Consider the following 10,140-nt stretch of genomic DNA (forward strand, 5'->3'; position numbering starts at 1 on the left):
CACAGAGGGAGGCCCAGGCCACTGACTGGCGGGTGGGCGGGGCCTCCCTCTGCGGGGGGGCAATCCATCGCAGCACCCCAGCTGGGTGGGCAGGGCCTACCTCTTTGGGGCGATCAATTGCAGATCCCTGTGATTGATCACCCCAAAGAGGGAGGCCCAGGCTATCTGGCCTGGGACGCTGTGGCGGATGGGCGGGGCAATTGATCATGGGGCTCCAGGACTGCAAGAGGTCGCAGGCTGGGCTGAGGGACCCTCCCCCAGTGCAAGAATTTCATGCACTGGGCCTCAAGTAGAGAATATGTATCAAAAGGCTAAATTGTCTATTTTTTCTGATCCAAATAATTTTGCTTCTGGGAATCTAAAGCAGCATTCTTTACTGTCATAAAGCTTTACATATAATTCACCATAGTGTTGTATGAAGTAAAGAAAAATCAGAGGCAACGTAAGTATAGACTGCAGTACCCCTTGTGAGAGCGCCAGTGACCAGTTCAAGCAGTGCTTGAGTAGAGTGCCTCCCAGGCGGGCGAAGGTCGCAAAGGGAATGAATGCAGTGATGCGCACGCTTACACAGAACAGAAGCACTGAGACGCTACGCGTCTCCTCTGGGCGATGGGAGGGGTCGGTGCTGACTCGACAAGCTTTCTCCAGTGGCCCCTGTAAGCCTGCCGGCCTCCTTCTCCATCCACCTGTGCATATAACTTCATGCGTATTTCATCCCAAGGCCCAGAAGGAAAAGGAACACACTTACCCAGAGGTGCTGGAGTGTTGGGTCCCTAGTCAGAGGGGATGTACTGGCTTCCCGCCTTCTCGAGGCGACAGCTCCCTGCGCTCTTGGGAGCTTCCCCGGGAGCAGGGACAGGGAGGGCGCAGCACAGGGGATGCTCTGGAGCCGCACCCGGAGGCTGGTCTCGTATCCATAGGAACCAGGTGGGGCCCACCATGGGCTCCTGGGTGCGACAGCCAGGCCTCCCACTCACTGGCCCCCTGTGCCTCCCTGACTCACACCGCATGATGCCAATGACCTTCCAGTGCCCACACCCCTAACACGTCAATCCATACCATGCCCGCCCCCATAACACCCACCCCCATAACGCCCACCCCCATAACGCCCACCCCATAACGCCCACCCCCATAACGCCCACCCCCATAACGCCCACCCCCATAACGCCCACCCCCATAACGCTCACCCCCATAATGCCCACACCCCATAACGCCCGCCCCCATAACGCCCACCCCCATAACGCCCACCCCATAACGCCCACCCCCATAACGCCCACCCCCATAATGCTCACCCCCATAATGCCCACCCCCCATAACACCCAACCCCATAATGCCCACCCCCGATAATGCCCACCCCCATAACACCCACCCCCCATAATGCACACCCCCCATAATGCACACCCCCATAATTCCCACCCCATAATGCCCACCCCCCCCATAATGCTGAGGCTATTTGGAATCATTTTTGGCTCCATATAAGTTTTTGGAATATTAGTTATAGATCTGTGAAATACGCTGTTGGTATTTTAATAGGGATTGCATGAAGTCTGTAGGTTGCTTTGGGTAGTATGGACATTTTAATGATGTTCATTCTCCCAATCCATGAACACAGTATATGCTTCCACTTTTTTGTATCTTCCTCTATCTCTTTTATTCAGTGACTTAGAGTTTTCCAAGTGCAGGTCTTTTACCTCCATTGTTAAGTTTATTTCTAGGTACCCTATTTTATTTTTTGTAGCAATGGTAAATGGAATTGTTTCCTTGGGTTCTCTTTCTGAGAGTTCACTATTAGTGTATAAAAATGCCACCGATACCTGGATATTAATTTTGTATCCTGCTACTTTGCTAAATTCATGTATTAATCTAGTAGTTTTTTGGTGGCTTCCTTAGGGTTTTCTCTGAATAGTATCATGGCCCCACAGCTTTATTCCCCGGCCGTGGCCCTGGGTGCGTGGCCTGATGATGCTGTGGACTATATTCTGGGTAAGGGAGCTTCGATAGTGGCCTGTGCTTTATTTTATCACTAGAAGCCCGTTGCACGAAGATTCACACAATAGGTCTTCCTTCCCCTGGCTGCCAGCACCAGTTTTCCTCCGGCAGCCGGGACCCAGGCCTTTGGTCCGGCCGCAGCGGAGAAGCCAAGCCTCTGCAGTCTTCAGTCTTCAGTCTTCGCTCTGCACCTGCATATGCAAATTAACTGCCATCTTTGTTGGGTTAATTTGCATAGTCACTCTGATTGGCTGGTGGGCGTAGCGGATTGACACCAATTAGCATGTTTCTCTTTTATTAGTGTAGATTTTTAAACTAGTGGCCTGGTGCACAGATTCATGCACATTGAAAAGAAATTAATTAGAAGAAATATTTTAATATTGCTATTCGCCCTTTCTCTATAATACAAGTGTCAACCAAATTCACGATCAACAATGACAGATGGAAAAACACATGTACGATTGCCACCAGCTAGAGCTTTATATGTACTGCACATGCACAAATCAACTTAGCCTTTTATATATATAGAATAAACTTGCTTAATTAGACCTGCTTTCTGATTTAGCTAAACTTTTTCCAGCCCAGTGAAGCACCCCAACTTCTCTTTCAGGTAATTGTCAGCAACACAGCAGTAAATATCAACACAAAGCAGATTATTATTGTAGATCACGCAGAGAGAACAAAGGGTAAAATATTTAACTGCAGCAGTGTTTGACTACATTCTGTGCAGTGACAAAACCTAAAGTCATTTTCAAGTTCCACCATTTCTTACTTCTTTTTTAAAAAAATATATTTTTTATTAATTTTTTTACAGAGAGGAAGGGACAGGGATAGAGAGTTAGAAACATCGATGAGAGAGAAACATCAATCAGTTGCCTCTTGCACACCCCCTACTGGGAATGTGCCCACAACCAAGGTACATGCCCTTGACCGGAATCGAACCTGGGACCCTTCAGTCCACAGGCCAACGCTCTATCCACTGAGACAAACCAGTTATGGCCATTTCTTACTTCTTTTCAGTTGGGTCAAGTTTCTAAACTTTCTAAATCTCTATTTTCTGGCTAATGAAAAGAAAATAGGATTCCACTGAGTCTCCTATATACCTACTCCAGGACTTCTGTGAGGATCAAATGAGATGAGGCACGAGAAAACACTTCATAGACATATGGTTAAAGTGTAAAACGTTTGCACCTGGCTATAAAGTAAGCCGTGTTCTGAGCTGAAGAAACTCCAAGGGGGCTAGTCGCTAGGCAGAGGAAGCCAGGCGTTGCTATGTGACGTCATTACCCGGAACCCACAGCCACCATTTCTGGGCTGGGCTGGGGCTGTGGGCTGCATTTTGTGCCATGGGGTCTCTGCAGAATTGGCTGCGATTTGGTGGGCTGTCACTCGGGGGTGGTGGCAGGGCCTGTGTCCCACTTGGGGGAAGCCGAGTGCTGCTTTGTGGGCGCCAGGTCTGCGGTGCTGTCTCTTTGCACATGGCCAGTGTGCGTCATGGCAGCTCCTGCATTGAGCATCTGCCTCCTGGTGGTCAGTGTGCGTCATAGTGACCGGTTGAACAGCTGGAAGAACACTTAACATATTAGCCTTTTATATAGATAGATGTGTTTTAAAATTGATTTTAGAGATAAGGAAGGGAGAGAGTAAAACATGGATGTGAGAGAGAAGCCTCGTCAGCTCGCAGTGGCCCGTGCTCTGAAGTCCCTTCCCATTCCTTCTCTTCAGCCTCAGGCACTCGGGGGCAGTATGTTTATTATCTCCTGGGATGTAGCCATTTTGAAAACATGATAAGATTTACGACTTCAAGGGACAGAGAAAGCACACATGTTTTCTCCTAGGAGTGTTGGGGTAAATTTCTCTACTATCAGAAGTCCAGTAAGTGCTACTCAGCATTCCCTCCGTATCGGGGCTGAATGGCATGGGCGCTCCATGCATGTCGCTGCCAGGCACACCGCACGGCCCTTTGCTCTCCTTACTTCCCCAGGGTTCCCTCTCCTCGTCCTGGTCCTGCTCTGTCTCGGCGCCTGGACGTCCATCGGCAGCAGGTTGCTCCCGGCTTTGTCACCGCCCGCTCTGCCGCCTTCCCTGCCGGGCCTGGAGCTGACGGAGGGAGACCGCCTCACATCTGTCTCTGTTCTCAGCTCTTCCTTCCACTTTCTCACTTGAGTTTCAGCCACAGTGGCAGCCACTGCATGCAGCTCTTCAAGTTCGAGCAGCCAGTGTTCTGGGGTGTCCTTGTACTCACACAGAGCCCACAGCCTCTAACCCAGGGGCCCCGCCCCACAGTGGCCATGGCCAGCCACGGTTCCCAGGCGCTCCTTTCCCAGGCTCATGTCTTCCATCTCCTGGTTGGATCGCCAATTGTTGGTTCATAAAATGGCCCCTGTACCCGGAGGGCAAGGGGACTGGCAGAACCCTCCCAGGCTGGTCTTGGCCACAGGACCTTGGGTCTCAGCCCCTGCCACTGGGACCTCCGAGCATTGGCCCGTTGCCATCCAGCTGGTCTCAACAACACGGGCTGTCTCCAGGCTGGTCCCGGAAGCAGCAGGCTGGGGCCCGTGGGCAGAGCGTGCCCGCCTCGAGGGTGGCCAGGGCCACCCCCCTGGATGACACTTCTTCGCCGCAGAAGGGCCCCGCCCAGGCTTCAGGGAGCATTTCCGTGATGGCTGCCGGCGCTGCGGACACTCCCATGTGCTCACCAACTTGCATATCTTCTTTGGTGAAGTGTCCATCCAAGTCTTTGGCTCGTTTTGAAATTTGTTCATCATTTCAGCCTTGATTGTTTAAGGACTCCCTTTTTAATTTTCAAAAATGTTATTTCTCCCATCCCCCACGACTGGCAACGACCAAATCTGTTCTCTGCACCTATGAGATTTTGTGTCGTTGCTTAAGATTCCGCTTGTAAGAGAGCTCATATAGCATTTGTCTGAGGAGTTCTCCATTATGCATACACGTCGTTTTTTGGATACCGGTGCTGTAAATATTTTCCCAAGTCTGTCTTGTCTACTATTTTCTCAGTGGTATGTTTTTTTTTTGTTTTGTTTTGTTTTGTTTTTTATTTTTTTTTTATTTTATTGATTTTTTACAGAGAGGAAGGGAGAGAGATAGAGAGTTAGAAACATCGATGAGAGAGGAACATCGATCAGCTGCCTCCTACACATCTCCTACTGGGGATGTGCCCGCAACCCAGGTACATGCCCTTGACCGGAATCGAACCCGGGACCCTTCAGTCCGCAAGCCGACGCTCTATTCACCGAGCCAAACCGGTTTCAGCCAGTGGTATGTTTTGATAAGCAGAGGTTTTAAATGTGGTGAAGTTCAGTTTGCCAGATGTTCTGGTTATTTCTGTTGGCATCCTGCCCGGGAGGCCTCTGCTCTGCCGCGGTCACTGCACCAGCTCATTGCCTCTGAGCTCCAAGCCCCTTCAAGACCTTGCCTGTGGGACGTCCTCCGTCCTCCTTCCCGTGAGGGCAGTGCCAGGCTCTTCCAGCTCAGGGGGAACGGGCTCTGTGGTGGGGCGAGGGCATCAGATGCCCAGCCACCTGCCCTGACTGTTGTTCCTGTGCCACCTTGCAGCGCCACCCTGGCCTGGTGATTACCTTCCATGTACCTTCCTTTTTTAAAATATATATATATATATTGATTTCAGAGAGGAAGGGAGAGAAAGAATGATGAGAGAGAATCATGGATCGGCTGCCTCCTGCACAGCCCCCACTGGAGATTGAGCCTGCAACCTGGGCATGTGCCCTGACCAGGAATCAAACCTCGACCTCCTGGTTCATAGGTCAACACTCAACCACTGAGCCACACTGGCTGGGCGCCATGTACCTTCTCAATACAGGTTTTGACCTGTAGACCTGTGCCTACATCCTGATGCCCTGAGCTCGCCCACCGTGTGCCTGACCACCAGGCCCGCGGAGCCTGCACCCTGCTGGCTGCAGACCAGCCTGGCCCGCGGGAACCAGCAGACTTCCCTGGTGTCTAGTGGACACACACCGGCACACCCTCTCCATCGAGGCCTAGGCCCCCCCGCAAGCCAGTCCTCTCAGTAAGGCCCTGGGGCTTCCTTACAGCTCACTAGCTCCCTCCCTCACTGTACCAAACGCCCTGCTCAGGCCCCACCTCAAACTGGACACAGACCATTCCGTCCACAGAGATGCCCTCTGAGGCCTGTGGCCAGCCAGCGAGGAGACACACATGTGCCTAGTTCACCATCTTAACCATTTTAGTGCAAAGCTCAGTAGTGTTAAGCGCATTCACATTGTGTGCAACAGGCCGCTAGGGCTTTTGCACCCTCCCAATGGAAACTCTGTCCCATTAAACGCTGAGTCCCCACCCGGCCCAGCCCCTGGCACCCACATCCTCATTTCTGTCTCTGTGAAGCTTCCCACGTCCACATGTTGCAGCGTGTGTCAGAATGTCCTTCTTTTCTAAGTCTGAATCATGTTGTTATTCGTATGTATAGACCACACTTCTTTATCAATCACCGATGGGCACGGGGCTGCTGCCACCTGGGACTGGGGTGGAGAGTGCTGCTTGAGCCTGGGCATGCAAGGACGAGCCACACATGCTGATGACTGTGGCCGGGGTCAGCAATGGTGGCTGCTTCCTGGTGTGTGCTTTGTGCTAAGACAAGGGAGGGAAGGTCAGGAAGACCAGGTGGGAAGGCTTGGGTGGAACCCAAAGCTGCACCCAGCCCTTGGAGCTTAGAAGACAGACTACCTGAGCCACACCTGTGCTGCACTGCCTTGCACACACTCTCACTCATACACACATGCACATGCACATGCACACACTCCCATTCATACGTACATACACACATATGCTTGCACACACTCACTCATACACACATGCACATACTCACACACACACACTTGCACATGCTCACACACTCTTGCTCATGCACATGCACACACTCTCATTCATACATGCATGCACATGCACACACATGCTCTCCCTCACACCCCTTCACTCTTAGCTGACCTTCACCTGCTTTTTTACAAGGGCTCAGACTGTGCTGGCCGCCCTGATGCTCTGCGCGTGCCCCTCGGGGCCTCGGGGACACGGCACCAACCCTGCTGCTCCTGGGCGTCCGTGGGCACCTCCGTCCCTGGGCTGCTCCTCCTCTGGCACCGGGAGGGCATTCCTGCCGCGGAGAGCAGCTGCTCAGGACGGGAAGCCTCACTCTAATGCCAACCGGAGGAAGCGCTAACTCTGCTGACAAATGCAGGGTCAGAAAGCATGTGTCTGGGCACGTCGATGCGGTAGGTGGTCAGCATTCCCGGTAGGGAGCCCAGGCCCAGAGCGGGCAGGGCTGAGGCAGGGAGCGGGCTTGCGTTCTCCTGCGCCAGCCCCTACCCAGGCTCACAGTCCCAGCTCCTTCCACCCCACCTCAGCCAGAGCTGCGGGGCTGGGTCAGATTCGCAGCTGGGAGCTATGCCAGGCACTGGATTTGTTTCCTTTAAAATTAACTTTCTTTTTAAAGGTAAGTATAGTTGGCATACAATATGGCATCAGCTTCAGGTGGACAGTATGGTGATTTGGCATGTTGACACCTCATAATCGATCACCCCCTAATTCTAGTAATCCCCTGTCACTGTGCAAACTCATCACAATATGATGGACTACACAGTGGTTCTCAACCTTCTGGCCCTTTAAATACAGTTCCTCATGTTGTGACCCAACCATAAAATTATTTTCGTCGCTACTTCCGAACTGTCATGTTGCTACTGTTATGAATCGTCATGTAAATATCTGATATGCAGGATGGTCTTAGGCGACCCCTGTGAAAGGGTCGTTTGACCGCCAAAGGGGTCGCGACCCACAGGTTGAGAACCACTGACCTACAGTCTCCGCCCCCCCCCCTTCTCCTCCCCCATCCTCCCGCCCTCCCTTCTGGTAACCACACCGTTGGTCTGTTTCTATGAGCCTGTTTTTGTTTTGTTGTTAGATTCCACATCTAAGTGAAATCATATGGCATTTGTCTTTCTCTGACTTATTTCAGTGAGCATAATACCCCTCTAGGTCAGGGGTCCTCAAACGACGGCCCGCGGGCCACATGTAAATACAAATATTGTATTTGTTCCCATTTCGTTTTTTTACTTCAAAATAAGATATGTGCAGTGTGCATAGGAATTTGTTCATAGTTTTTTTTGAACTATAGTCCTGCCCTCCAACGGTCTGAGGGACAGTGAACTGGCCCCCTGTTTAAAAAGTTTGAGGACCCCTGCTCTAGGTCCACCCATGCTACTGCAGGTGGCAAGGTTTCGTTCCTTTTTATTGCTGATAATACTCCTTGAATGTATGTAGCACGTATATTCATTCGTCTATTAGTGGACCCCAGGTTGCTTCCAATCTTGGCTGTTTTTAATAATCCTGCAGTGAACATAGGGGTGTACATATCTTTTTTTCCAAATATATTTCAGAGAGGAAGGGAGAGGGAGAGAGAAATATAAACATCAATGATGAGAGAGAATCATTGATCAGCTGCCTCCTGCACGTTCCCTTCTGGGGATGGAACCTGCAACCTGGGCATGTACCTTGACTGGGAATCAAACCATGACCTCCTGGTTCATAAGTTGACGCCCAACCACTGAGCCACATGGGCCAGGCCGTATAGTTTTAAAATTAGTGTTTGGGGCTCCTTTGGTTATATACACTGGAGTGGAATTGCTGGGCCATTAGGCAGTTCTATTTTTCATTTGTGAGGAACCTCCACACTGTTCTCCACAGTGACGGCACCAGTCTGCACTCCCACCAACAGTGCACGAGGGTTGCTTTTCTCCACATCCTCGCCAGCGCATGCAGTTTATTGACTTTTTTATAGTAGCCATTCTGACTGGTGTGAGGTGGTATCTCATCGTGTTTTGTTTATTTGTGTGTTTTTTTAATTTATCTTTATTGTTGAAAGTTCATTGCGGTTTTAATTAGCATCTCTGATGATTAGTAATGTTGAGCATCTTTTCATATGTCTCTTGACCGTCTGTTTGTACTTTTTGGAGAAGTGTCTATTCATGTCCTCTGCCCATTTTTGGGTCAGATTGTTTATTTTTTGGCTGTTGAGCTGTATGATTTCCTTACGTATTTTGGATATTAACTCCTTATTGGATGTATCATTAATGAATATCTTCTCCCATTCAACAGGTTTTTTTTGTTTTGTTGATGGTTTCCTTCACTGTGCAGAAGCTTTTTAATTTGATAAAGTCTCATTTTGTTTATTTTTACTTTTGTTTCCCTTACTTGAAAGGACATATCCAAAAAGATATTTAATAAAAATAGTTTACTACCTATGTTTTCTTCTAGGGGTTTCAGGTTTTAAATGTAAGTCTTTAATTCATTTTGAGTTTATTTTTGTATATGATGTAAGCGAGTGGTCCAGTTTAATTTTTTTTGCACGTATCTGTCCGTTTTCCCAACACCACTGTTGAATAGACTATCTTTTCCCCATTTATGTTCTTGCCTCCTTTCTCATAGATTAATTGACCATATGAGGGTGGGTTTATTTCTGGGATTTCTATTCTGTTCCACTGAACTATGTGTCTGCTTTTGTGCCAGTACCATGCTGTTTTGATTATTATAGTTTTACAGGGAGCATAACTCTCACTTTGTTATTTCTCAAAATTGTTTTGTCTATTTGTGATCTTTTGTGATCCCATATAAATTCTACTATTATTTGTCTTGATTCTGAGAAGAATATCATTGGTATTTTGATAGGGATTGCATTGAATTTGTAAGTTTATTTGGGTAATATGGTCATTTGACAATGTTAGCTCCGCCAGCCCATGAGTCAATTCCTTTATATGCTGTCACAAATGACAAGTGTGACTGTGAGTGGCGTAAGCAAGAAGATGTTTCTTTCTTACACATCGAGGGTGCCTGAGCCGAGCGGGAAGGGTAGTGGTGGCATCACGCGGTCAGAAGCCCAGGCTCCTCCTATCTTCCTGCTCTGCCATCCTCAACACGCTCCCCCTCGTGCTCTGAGGCAGCTCCGTGAGCTCCAGCCCAGCCAGCGGGGAAAGGGGGAGACAAAGGAGTGCACCCCACTCTCAGACACCTCTCAGAAGTTCCTGGACACGCTCGCTCACACCCATGGCCAGAGCTCATCCACGTGGCCAGGTCTAGACGCGAGGGAAGTGGGGAGGTGGGCTTTCT

Source organism: Myotis nattereri (genome assembly GCF_964212035.1).
Source record: "Myotis nattereri genome assembly, chromosome: 12".
Classification (NCBI taxonomy): Eukaryota; Metazoa; Chordata; class Mammalia; order Chiroptera; family Vespertilionidae; genus Myotis; species Myotis nattereri.